The 12,474-nt window shown below is 44.9% G+C and overlaps 1 pseudogene; it reads right to left on the minus strand.

Annotated features, from left to right (window-relative positions):
* Positions 1-3,816: 3,816 nt before the first annotated feature.
* Positions 3,817-4,701, minus strand: LOC133388629 (bifunctional methylenetetrahydrofolate dehydrogenase/cyclohydrolase, mitochondrial-like; annotated as a pseudogene).
* Positions 4,702-12,474: the final 7,773 nt, after the last annotated feature.

Consider the following 12,474-nt stretch of genomic DNA (forward strand, 5'->3'; position numbering starts at 1 on the left):
ACATCTTTCCTTTCCTCCAAAGGAGCACAGAATAACATATCACTACTAAAACAATACAATTAAAATGTCTAATGTGACGCCCTTCCCTGGCTCTCCCTGTCAGGTTCCTACCTGCTCGTGGTTACTGCCTGTCTCTAGGCACCACCAGGGACTCCACCAGTCCGGACTGTCCTTTTATATGGTTTCTCTCCCCGCTCTAGCACAGATCTCAACAGATCCCCCTGCTAGGCAGCCACCAGTAACGTCCCAATACTAGTATTCCCAGAGACTCTGAATACTGGTATTGTTATTCTCTTCACCACTGCCACCATTTGTTACAGTTCCCCTTCAGCCTTGGTCATTACCTTACCCTCCCTTCTGGTCTGTGAAACCCCAGCCAAGGTTCAGGCCTTTGGTAAACCAAATTAAGTATTTATTAAAGATAACAAAGCTAACAAGATTAACAAGATTTCTTCTTAAGGCACATAAGCATATGGTTTTACTCAGTGCTAATCCGAACTCCACCTCCCTCCTGGCAAACAACTCTCTAAACCCCACCAAGCAACCCACTCAGTTCTCTTCTCCCCCCCAGATTCCACTCTCACTCTTCCTTTTATACGTTCAGCCATTTTAAACACTCAGCCAATCATCTCGCATTCTACTGCCCATTCACTCCCCCTCTTTCACTCCACTTACCATGTATCTTCTAAACAACAACACTTACCATATATACATTAATATAGGAACATCACATTTCCCCCCCCTTAAACAACAGCAGAGTATTATTCCTGTTCCAGGATTTATACGTCGCGTTAACAAATAAAAGTCTCTATGGGGAAAATGTCTTTCTTTGTCTCTCCGTCTGGTCACGTCACTGCAGTCCCAGCCACTTGCCTGGAAAGTCCATCGGCCAGTACATTGTCCTTGCCTTTGATGAACTGGAAGTCCACTTGATAGTCCTGTAGGGCCCAGGACCACCTCTGCAGCATAGTGTTATGGTTTTTCATAGTCTGCAACCATAACAAGGCCCGATGATCCGTAGTCACTGTGAATCTTCGTCCCCACACGTATGGGCGCAACTTGTTCAGTCCCCACACGACCGCTAGGCACTCCTTCTGGACCGACGAATAGTTTTTCTCCCTCGGCGTCAGCTTGCGACTCAGGTATGCCACTGGATGTCTGGTGCCTTCTCTCTCCTGCAGCAAGACGACTCCCAGCGCGAGGTCTGACGCATCTGTAGCCACAATGAATGGTTGCTCATGGTCTGGTGCTATTAATATGGGTCCTTGGCACAAGGCTTGCTTCAGCAGATCAAAAGCCTTCTGACATTCATCCGTCCATACCACACGCTCAGAACACTTCTTCTTGGTCAATTCATGCAAGGAGGTTGCTATTTCCCCAAAATTTCTCACAAACTTCCTATAAAAACCAGCCACACCCAGAAATGCCCTTACTTGTTTTTTGGTTAAGGGGATCGGCCACGCTTGTATTGCCTCCACCTTGCTCCATAAGGGGGTGATTTTCCCACTCCCCACCTTATGTCCTAAATAGATTACTTCCTTTAGTCCAAACTGGCATTTCTTAGCTTTTATTGTGAGGCCTGCTTTTCTTAAGGCCTCCAATACTGTTGTCAGGTGTTGGACATGCTCAGGCACCGACTTGCTAAAAATGGCCACGTCATCGATATAGGCCACTGCAAAATCTGACATGCCTCGCAACACAGTATTGATTAGCCTCTGAAATGAACTTGGTGAGTTCCTTAGTCCCATGGGTAAGGTCACAAACTCATATAACCCATCTGGTGTACTGAAGGCAGTTTTGGCTCTGGATTGCTCGTCTAGTTCCATTTGCCAAAATCCTTTACAGAGGTCTAACGTAGAGATAATGGTTGCTGCCCCCAATAACTCTAACATTGCGTCTACCCTAGGCATAGGATACGTATCTGGGACAGTAATTTTATTGATTAGCCAATAATCAATGCAAAACCTTGTTGTTCCATCTTTTTCCGGAACCAGGACAATACTTGAGGCCCAGGGACTGATGGATTCCCTGATCACTCCTAATTCCAGCATATCTTCCACCTCCCTTTTGATCTCATTCAAAACTTTCCCATTCACACGGTACGGAACAGATCTGATTGGGGCATGATCTCCAGTATCAATGGAATGTATAACTATACTGGTTCGGCCAGGTTTGTTGCTAAAGAGATTCCTATAGGTTTTCAAAACTCTCAGAATCTCTTCTTTTACTTCCTCCTTCACCTCCTCTGACCATTCCACTTGATCTACCCCTCCTTTGTCTTTGCTTTCCTGTACCAAATCTGGAAGTTCAGGCCCACTTCCCTCAGGGAATAAGGTAACTTGCAACACCTGTGCATCCCTGGTATGGTAAGGCTTTAACATATTTACATGAACCACTTTGTTTTTGTTTAATTGTTCTGTGGTAATTACATACGTCACTGTGTCAAGCCTTTCTCTGATGGTATATGGTCCTTCCCAGTTAGCCTGTAATTTGTCATGTTTCCTGGGTATGAACGCCATAACCATATCTCCCACATCATACACACGTTCCCTGGCTGTTCTGTCATACCAGTAACGTTGCTTCTGCTGTGCTTGACTCAAATTCTTTTCCACCACCTCCATCACTGATGTTAATTTATTGCAGAATTCCAATACAAAATCTACTACAGATGTTTTGTACTCTCCCAGGGTTCCTTCCCATGAATTTTTTAATAGTTCCAAAGGTCCCCTCACTTTTCTAGTGAACATGAGTTCAAAGGGTGAGAAGCCTGTTGACTCCTGAGGGACTTCTCTGTATGCACATCTAAAAACCATAAAAAGCAACCTTTAAAATAAGGTTTTAAAACAGTTTAAAATAAGCTCCTTAAAACAGTTTAAAACTTCTTAAAACAATCACCTACTCTCAAAACTAATAATTTCATGGTGGCCAGGGACACATCTTTCAGACATCAAATGCCTGGGTAATGTTTAAAAATTTCTCTTAAAAGTTATTAATGAGACTGACACATGTCACTAGAGTGGGCGTTCCACAAATGGAGAACCGCCATCAAGAAAGCCGTTTTATGGGTCAACCCCAAGTGGGCAACCTCCAGTGGCAGGACCACCAACAAGACCTCCCCTGCTCATCTTAGGGCCCAAGATGGTTGATATCGTTAACAATCTTGTCACCCTTTTCTGGACTAACTGAAGTTTCTGGACCATTTTCAAAGGCAATACCACATGTAATGCATTGCAGCAATCTGAGCAAGCAGTAGCAGTCAGCAGGGCAGTGCAGGCAGAGTGGTGTTGTTCACCTGGCTACCCAACACTGAGCACTGCTGCCAGTTACCAAGAGTGAAAGGGACAAGGTAGGAACCACTGATAGATCTAAAAATAATTCTTTCTTATTTCAACCTTATTCAGAATCAGATCAGAATCACCATGTATTGAGTTGGGCACTCTTACCTGGAACATAATTGCGTTAAAAAATATTCTGGAATGAGACTCACCAATAACTTTCATCCAATAAATAAATATTGCACTATTCTTAGGCTGTTTGGGAAGAGATTTCTAATGTTGTTATTTTATTTATTTATTATTTGATTTATACCCCGCCCTTCCAACCAGTAGGAGTCCAGGGCGGCATCCCAGTAGAAGCCCAGGGTGCCCTTTCTCCCAGTAAGAGCCCAGGGTGGCTACTTGCCACTAGAATTCCAACATTAAGCCTTTAGTGGTTCAAGCTGCTGAGGCCTCCACAGTTTCTTTCAGCAATTATGCCATTTTTCCAAGCATGGCGATGGTCATGTGGCCACCCCCACCAGGGACTAGAGTGATGTAGCTAGTTTTGGTTTGGCAATAATAGGTCCTGGACTCTGTTTATAACAGCATCAATAACTGCAGCTCCCTCTTTGATCGTATTAGCTGAAATCAGATTAGGGATGCCTGCAACTGAAACCACAATGTCAGCAAGAATTGTCTGCTGTTCAAGCTGTTCTTTTGGAATGTAGTGATGAGAGATTGTTACTGTTGCATCCCCTCCATGATGTTCATGCCTTCCATCCATATGAAGAAGCACTGCAACGGGCATCCCAACATTCTTCCATTGACCAGTTACAACAACATTCTTCCCCAGGGTTGGAATTCAAGTTCTTTTAATGATTTCCCACACATACCAAAGCATTGTTGGCAGCATGGAATATTGATCACAGCACAACATGGAAGCTGCACATCTTTTTCAGGATTCACAGCATTGCAGAGCTTCCGCTCAATCAATATGCTCAGGTAAAGGGAGCTGAACTAGGAGGCCCTCTACGTTTGTCATTATTTAGCTTGCTGATTAAATCAAGGAACTCCTCTTAACTGATGGGAGGTTGGCTTCAGAATTGTTTTGCTCCTGATTCCTACATCACAGCTACTTTGGTTTTGTGCAGTACAGGAGTAGCTTGCAGGATTTGCACCAACTAGAATGACACTGAGACGGGAGTCTTTTATTTCCATATGCAATCCACTGCTCCACTTCATAATGGGCTTCTTGTCTAATCTGCCAAGCCAGCTTTCTCCCCAAAAAAACAGCAGCTTTATTCCTGGATGCAACGAGATGGAGCGGGCAAGTACCCCTTGGGAGATTAAGGTACTGGCGGCAGCAGCAACTGCCATGGCCTGCCAAAGCAGCCTGGGCCAAGAGCTGGAGCAGCGAGAGCAGGGAGATGGTAGTGGTTACCATGACAAAAGCAAAAAACAAACACCCCACACCCAGGACTTGGGAGTAATTTGTTACAAGTAACAAATTACTTGTAATTCATTAATTTTTTGAGGAACAAGTGGATAATTCCTTTACATTTTGATTGTAATAGAACTAGGAGTAATTTTATTACTTTTGTGAAGTAATTGTAATGTTTCCATCATTACCTTTAGGCATTACTTGGGAGGGGGGCAGGGGAAGTCTTCTGCTCCTCTGATTTGTGGATGAAAATCATATGCCTCAAGCAAAAAGTGTGACCCGCGGGTCAGGAGTTTTTCAAAAAAATGAAAAGTATCCAAAGCGTCTCAAACTCGCGTCATATGATGCCCGAGATCCGAAAGGGCAGAAAAAGTTTGCGGAACCTGTTTCCCTGCTCTAGATTCTGAACAAGCTGCAGAAACCTGAGGGCAGCTCAGGAGAGAAAAAGAAGGCAAAAACTGTGACCCGCAGGTCAGGATTTTTTTCAAAAAAATGGAAAGTATCCAAAGCGTCTCAAACTCGCGTCATATGATGCCCGAGATCCGAAAGGGCAGAAAAAGTGTGCGGAACCTGTTTCCCTGCTCTAGATTCTGAACAAGCTGCAGAAACCTGAGGGCAGCTCAGGAGAGAAAAAGCAGGAAAAAAGTGTGACCCGCGGGTCAGGATTTTTTCAAAAAAATGAAAAGTATCCAAAGCGTCTGAAACTCGCGTCATATGATGCCCGAGATCCGAAAGGGCAGAAAAAGGTTGCGGAACCTGTTTCCCTGCTCTAGATTCTGAACAAGCTGCAGAAACCTGAGTGCAGCTCAGGAGAGAAAAAGCAGGCAAAAAGTGTGACCCGCGGGTCAGGATTTTTTCAAAAAAATGAAAAGTATCCAAAGCGTCTCAAACTCGCGTCATATGATGCCCGAGATCCGAAAGGGCAGAAAAAGTTTGCGGAACCTGTTTCCCTGCTCTAGATTCTGAACAAGCTGCAGAAACCTGAGTGCACCTCAGGAGAGAAAAAGCAGGCAAAAAGTGTGACCCGCGGGTCAGGATTTTTTCAAAAAAATGAAAAGTATCCAAAGCGTCTCAAACTCGCGTCATATGATGCCCGAGATCCGAAAGGGCAGAAAAAGTTTGCGGAACCTGTTTCCCTGCTCTAGATTCTGAACAAGCTGCAGAAACCTGAGGGCAGCTCAGGAGAGAAAAAGCAGGAAAAAAGTGTGAACCGCGGGTCAGGATTTTTTCAAAAAAATGAAAAGGATCCAAAGCATCTCAAATTCACGTCATATGATGCCCGAGATCCGAAAGGGCAGAAAAAGTTTGCGGAACCTGTTTCCCTGCTCTAGATTCTGAACAAGCTGCAGAAACCTGAGTGCAGCTCAGGAGAGAAATAGAAGGCAAAAAGTGTGACCCGCGGGTCAGGATTTTTTCAAAAAAATGAAAAGTATCCAAAGCGTCTCAAACTCGCGTCATATGATGCCTGAGATCCGAAAGGGCAGAAAAAGTTTGCGGAACCTGTTTCCCTGCTCTAGATTCTGAACAAGCTGCAGAAACCTGAGTGCACCTCAGGAGAGAAAAAGCAGGCAAAAAGTGTGACCCGCGGGTCAGGATTTTTTCAAAAAAATGAAAAGTATCCAAAGCGTCTCAAACTCGCGTCATATGATGCCCGAGATCCGAAAGGGCAGAAAAAGTTTGCGGAACCTGTTTCCCTGCCCTAGATTCTGAACAAGCTGCAGAAACCTGAGGGCAGCTCAGGAGAGAAAAAGCAGGAAAAAAGTGTGACCCGCGGGTCAGGATTTTTTCAAAAAAATGAAAAGGATCCAAAGCATCTCAAATTCGCGTCATATGATGCCCGAGATCCGAAAGGGCAGAAAAAGTTTGCGGAACCTGTTTCCCTGCTCTAGATTCTGAACAAGCTGCAGAAACCTGAGTGCAGCTCAGGAGAGAAAAAGCAGGCAAAAAGTGTGACCCGCGGGTCAGGATTTTTTCAAAAAAATGAAAAGTATCCAAAGCGTCTCAAACTCATGTCATATGATGCCCAAGATCCGAAAGGGCAGAAAAAGTTTGCGGAATATGTTTCCCTGCTCTAGATTCTGAACAAGCTGCAGAAACCTGAGTGCAGCTCAGGTGAGAAAAAGAAGGCAAAAAGTGTGACCCGCGGGTCAGGATTTTTTCAAAAAAATGAAAAGTATCCAAAGCGTCTCAAACTCATGTCATATGATGCCCGAGATCCGAAAGGGCAGAAAAAGTTTGCGGAACCTGTTTCCCTGCTCTAGATTCTGAACAAGCTGCAGAAACCTGAGTGCACCTCAGGAGAGAAAAAGCAGGCAAAAGTGTGACCCGCGGGTCAGGATTTTTTCAAAAAAATGAAAAGTATCCAAAGCGTCTCAAACTCGCGTCATATGATGCCCGAGATCCGAAAGGGCAGAAAAAGTTTGCGGAACCTGTTTCCCTGCTCTAGATTCTGAACAAGCTACAGAAACCTGAGTGCACCTCAGGAGAGAAAAAGGAGGAAAAAAGTGTGACCCGCGGGTCAGGATTTTTTCAAAAAAATGAAAAGTATCCAATGCGTCTCAAATTCGCGTGATATGATGCCCGAGATCCGAAAGGGCAGAAAAAGTTTGCGGAACCTGTTTCCCTGCTCTAGATTCTGAACAAGCTGCAGAAACCTGAGTGCAGCTCAGGAGAGAAAAAGCAGGCAAAAAGTGTGACCCGCGGGTCAGGATTTTTTCAAAAAAATGAAAAGTATCCAAAGCGTCTCAAACTCGCGTCATATGATGCCCGAGATCCGAAAGGGCAGAAAAAGTTTGCGGAACCTGTTTCCCTGCTCTAGATTCTGAACAAGCTGCAGAAACCTGAGTGCAGCTCAGGAGAGAAAAAGCAGGCAAAAAGTGTGACCCGCGGGTCAGGATTTTTTCAAAAAAATGAAAAGGATCCAAAGCGTCTCAAATTCGCGTCATATGATGCCCGAGATCCGAAAGGGCAGAAAAAGTTTGCGGAACCTGTTTCCCTGCTCTAGATTCTGAACAAGCTGCAGAAACCTGAGTGCAGCTCAGGAGAGAAATAGAAGGCAAAAAGTGTGACCCGCGGGTCAGGATTTTTTCAAAAAAATGAAAAGTATCCAAAGCGTCTCAAACTCGCGTCATATGATGCCCGAGATCCGAAAGGGCAGAAAAAGTTTGCGGAACCTGTTTCCCTGCTCTAGATTCTGAACAAGCTGCAGAAACCTGAGTGCAGCTCAGGAGAGAAAAAGCAGGCAAAAAGTGTGACCCGCGGGTCAGGATTTTTTCAAAAAAATGAAAAGTATCCAAAGCGTCTCAAACTCGCGTCATATGATGCCCGAGATCCGAAAGGGCAGAAAAAGTTTGCGGAACCTGTTTCCCTGCTCTAGATTCTGAACAAGCTGCAGAAACCTGAGGGCAGCTCAGGAGAGAAAAAGCAGGAAAAAAGTGTGACCCGCGGGTCAGGATTTTTTCAAAAAAATGAAAAGGATCCAAAGCGTCTCAAACTCGCGTCATATGATGCCTGAGATCCGAAAGGGCAGAAAAAGTTTGCGGAACCTGTTTCCCTGCTCTAGATTCTGAACAAGCTGCAGAAACCTGAGTGCACCTCAGGAGAGAAAAAGCAGGCAAAAAGTGTGACCCGCGGGTCAGGATTTTTTCAAAAAAATGAAAAGTATCCAAAGCGTCTCAAACTCGCGTCATATGATGCCCGAGATCCGAAAGGGCAGAAAAAGTTTGCGGAACCTGTTTCCCTGCCCTAGATTCTGAACAAGCTGCAGAAACCTGAGGGCAGCTCAGGAGAGAAAAAGCAGGAAAAAAGTGTGACCCGCGGGTCAGGATTTTTTCAAAAAAATGGAAAGGATCCAAAGCGTCTCAAATTCGCGTCATATGATGCCCGAGATCCGAAAGGGCAGAAAAAGTTTGCGGAACCTGTTTCCCTGCTCTAGATTCTGAACAAGCTGCAGAAACCTGAGTGCAGCTCAGGAGAGAAAAAGAAGGCAAAAAGTGTGTCCCGCGGGTCAGGATTTTTTCAAAAAAATGAAAAGTATCCAAAGCGTCTCAAACTCATGTCATATGATGCCCAAGATCCGAAAGGGCAGAAAAAGTTTGCGGAATATGTTTCCCTGCTCTAGATTCTGAACAAGCTGCAGAAACCTGAGTGCAGCTCAGGTGAGAAAAAGAAGGCAAAAAGTGTGACCCGCGGGTCAGGATTTTTTCAAAAAAATGAAAAGTATCCAAAGCGTCTCAAACTCATGTCATATGATGCCCGAGATCCGAAAGGGCAGAAAAAGTTTGCGGAACCTGTTTCCCTGCTCTAGATTCTGAACAAGCTGCAGAAACCTGAGTGCACCTCAGGAGAGAAAAAGCAGGCAAAAGTGTGACCCGCGGGTCAGGATTTTTTCAAAAAAATGAAAAGTATCCAAAGCGTCTCAAACTCGCGTCATATGATGCCTGAGATCCGAAAGGGCAGAAAAAGTTTGCGGAACCTGTTTCCCTGCTCTAGATTCTGAACAAGCTGCAGAAACCTGAGTGCAGCTCAGGAGAGAAAAAGAAGGCAAAAGTGTGACCCGCGGGTCAGGATTTTTTCAAAAAAATGAAAAGTATCCAAAGCGTCTCAAACTCGCGTCATATGATGCCTGAGATCCGAAAGGGCAGAAAAAGTTTGCGGAACCTGTTTCCCTGCTCTAGATTCTGAACAAGCTGCAGAAAATTGAGGGCAGCTCAGGAGAGAAAAAGCATGAAAAAAGTGTGACCCGCGGGTCAGGATTTTTTCAAAAAAATGAAAAGTATCCAAAGCGTCTCAAATTCGCGTCATATGATGCCCGAGATCCGAAAGGGCAGAAAAAGTTTGCGGAACCTGTTTCCCTGCTCTAGATTCTGAACAAGCTACAGAAACCTGAGTGCACCTCAGGAGAGAAAAAGGAGGAAAAAAGTGTGACCCGCGGGTCAGGATTTTTTCAAAAAAATGAAAAGTATCCAATGCGTCTCAAATTCGCGTGATATGATGCCCGAGATCCGAAAGGGCAGAAAAAGTTTGTGGAACCTGTTTCCCTGCTCTAGATTCTGAACAAGCTGCAGAAACCTGAGTGCACCTCAGGAGAGAAAAAGAGGCAAAAAGTGTGACCCGCGGGTCAGGATTTTTTCAAAAAAATGAAAAGTATCCAAAGCGTCTCAAACTCGTCTCATATGATGCCCGAGATCCGAAAGGTCAGAAAAAGTTTGCGGAACCTGTTTCCCTGCTCTAGATTCTGAACAAGCTGCAGAAACCTGAGTGCAGCTCAGGTGAGAAAAAGCAGGCAAAAAGTGTGACCCGCGGGTCAGGATTTTTTCAAAAAAATGAAAAGTATCCAAAGCATCTCAAATTCACGTCATATGATGCCCGAGATCCGAAAGGGCAGAAAAAGTTTGCGGAACCTGTTTCCCTGCTCTAGATTCTGAACAAGCTGCAGAAACCTGAGTGCAGCTCAGGAGAGAAAAAGCAGGCAAAAAGTGTGACCCGCGGGTCAGGATTTTTTCAAAAAAATGAAAAGTATCCAAAGCGTCTCAAACTCGCGTCATATGATGCCCGAGATCCGAAAGGGCAGAAAAAGTTTGCGGAACCTGTTTCCCTGCTCTAGATTCTGAACAAGCTGCAGAAACCTGAGTGCAGCTCAGGAGAGAAAAAGCAGGCAAAAAGTGTGACCCGCGGGTCAGGATTTTTTCAAAAAAATGAAAAGTATCCAAAGCGTCTCAAACTCGCGTCATATGATGCCCGAGATCCGAAAGGGCAGAAAAAGTTTGCGGAACCTGTTTCCCTGCTCTAGATTCTGAACAAGCTGCAGAAACCTGAGGGCAGCTCAGGAGAGAAAAAGCAGGAAAAAAGTGTGACCCGCGGGTCAGGATTTTTTCAAAAAAATGAAAAGGATCCAAAGCGTCTCAAATTCGCGTCATATGATGCCCGAGATCCGAAAGGGCAGAAAAAGTTTGCGGAACCTGTTTCCCTGCTCTAGATTCTGAACAAGCTGCAGAAACCTGAGTGCAGCTCAGGAGAGAAATAGAAGGCAAAAACTGTGACCCGCGGGTCAGGATTTTTTCAAAAAAATGAAAAGTATCCAAAGCGTCTCAAACTCGCGTCATATGATGCCCGAGATCCGAAAGGGCAGAAAAAGTTTGCGGAACCTGTTTCCCTGCTCTAGATTCTGAACAAGCTGCAGAAACCTGAGTGCAGCTCAGGAGAGAAAAAGCAGGCAAAAAGTGTGACCCGCGGGTCAGGATTTTTTCAAAAAAATGAAAAGTATCCAAAGCGTCTCAAACTCGCGTCATATGATGCCCGAGATCCGAAAGGGCAGAAAAAGTTTGCGGAACCTGTTTCCCTGCTCTAGATTCTGAACAAGCTGCAGAAACCTGAGGGCAGCTCAGGAGAGAAAAAGCAGGAAAAAAGTGTGACCCGTGGGTCAGGATTTTTTCAAAAAAATGAAAAGGATCCAAAGCGTCTCAAATTCGCGTCATATGATGCCCGAGATCCGAAAGGGCAGAAAAAGTTTGCGGAACCTGTTTCCCTGCTCTAGATTCTGAACAAGCTGCAGAAACCTGAGTGCACCTCAGGAGAGAAAAAGCAGGCAAAAAGTGTGAACCGCGGGTCAGGATTTTTTCAAAAAAATGAAAAGTATCCAAAGCGTCTCAAACTCGCGTCATATGATGCCCGAGATCCGAAAGGGCAGAAAAAGTTTGCGGAACCTGTTTCCCTGCTCTAGATTCTGAACAAGCTGCAGAAACCTGAGTGCAGCTCAGGAGAGAAAAAGCAGGCAAAAAGTGTGACCCGCGGGTCAGGATTTTTTCAAAAAAATGAAAAGTATCCAAAGCGTCTCAAACTCGCGTCATATGATGCCCGAGATCCGAAAGGGCAGAAAAAGTTTGCGGAACCTGTTTCCCTGCTCTAGATTCTGAACAAGCTGCAGAAACCTGAGTGCAGCTCAGGAGAGAAAAAGAAGGCAAAAAGTGTGTCCCGCGGGTCAGGATTTTTTCAAAAAAATGAAAAGTATCCAAAGCGTCTCAAACTCATGTCATATGATGCCCAAGATCCGAAAGGGCAGAAAAAGTTTGCGGAATATGTTTCCCTGCTCTAGATTCTGAACAAGCTGCAGAAACCTGAGTGCAGCTCAGGTGAGAAAAAGAAGGCAAAAAGTGTGACCCGCGGGTCAGGATTTTTTCAAAAAAATGAAAAGTATCCAAAGCGTCTCAAACTCATGTCATATGATGCCCGAGATCCGAAAGGGCAGAAAAAGTTTGCGGAACCTGTTTCCCTGCTCTAGATTCTGAACAAGCTGCAGAAACCTGAGTGCACCTCAGGAGAGAAAAAGCAGGCAAAAGTGTGACCCGCGGGTCAGGATTTTTTCAAAAAAATGAAAAGTATCCAAAGCGTCTCAAACTCGCGTCATATGATGCCTGAGATCCGAAAGGGCAGAAAAAGTTTGCGGAACCTGTTTCCCTGCTCTAGATTCTGAACAAGCTGCAGAAACCTGAGTGCAGCTCAGGAGAGAAAAAGAAGGCAAAAGTATGACCCGCGGGTCAGGATTTTTTCAAAAAAATGAAAAGTATCCAAAGCGTCTCAAACTCGCGTCATATGATGCCTGAGATCCGAAAGGGCAGAAAAAGTTTGCGGAACCTGTTTCCCTGCTCTAGATTCTGAACAAGCTGCAGAAAATTGAGGGCAGCTCAGGAGAGAAAAAGCATGAAAAAAGTGTGACCCGCGGGTCAGGATTTTTTCAAAAAAATGAAAAGTATCCAAAGCGTCTCAAATTCGCGTCAT

Source organism: Rhineura floridana, chromosome 7 (genome assembly GCF_030035675.1).
Source record: "Rhineura floridana isolate rRhiFlo1 chromosome 7, rRhiFlo1.hap2, whole genome shotgun sequence".
Lineage (NCBI taxonomy): Eukaryota > Metazoa > Chordata > Lepidosauria > Squamata > Rhineuridae > Rhineura > Rhineura floridana.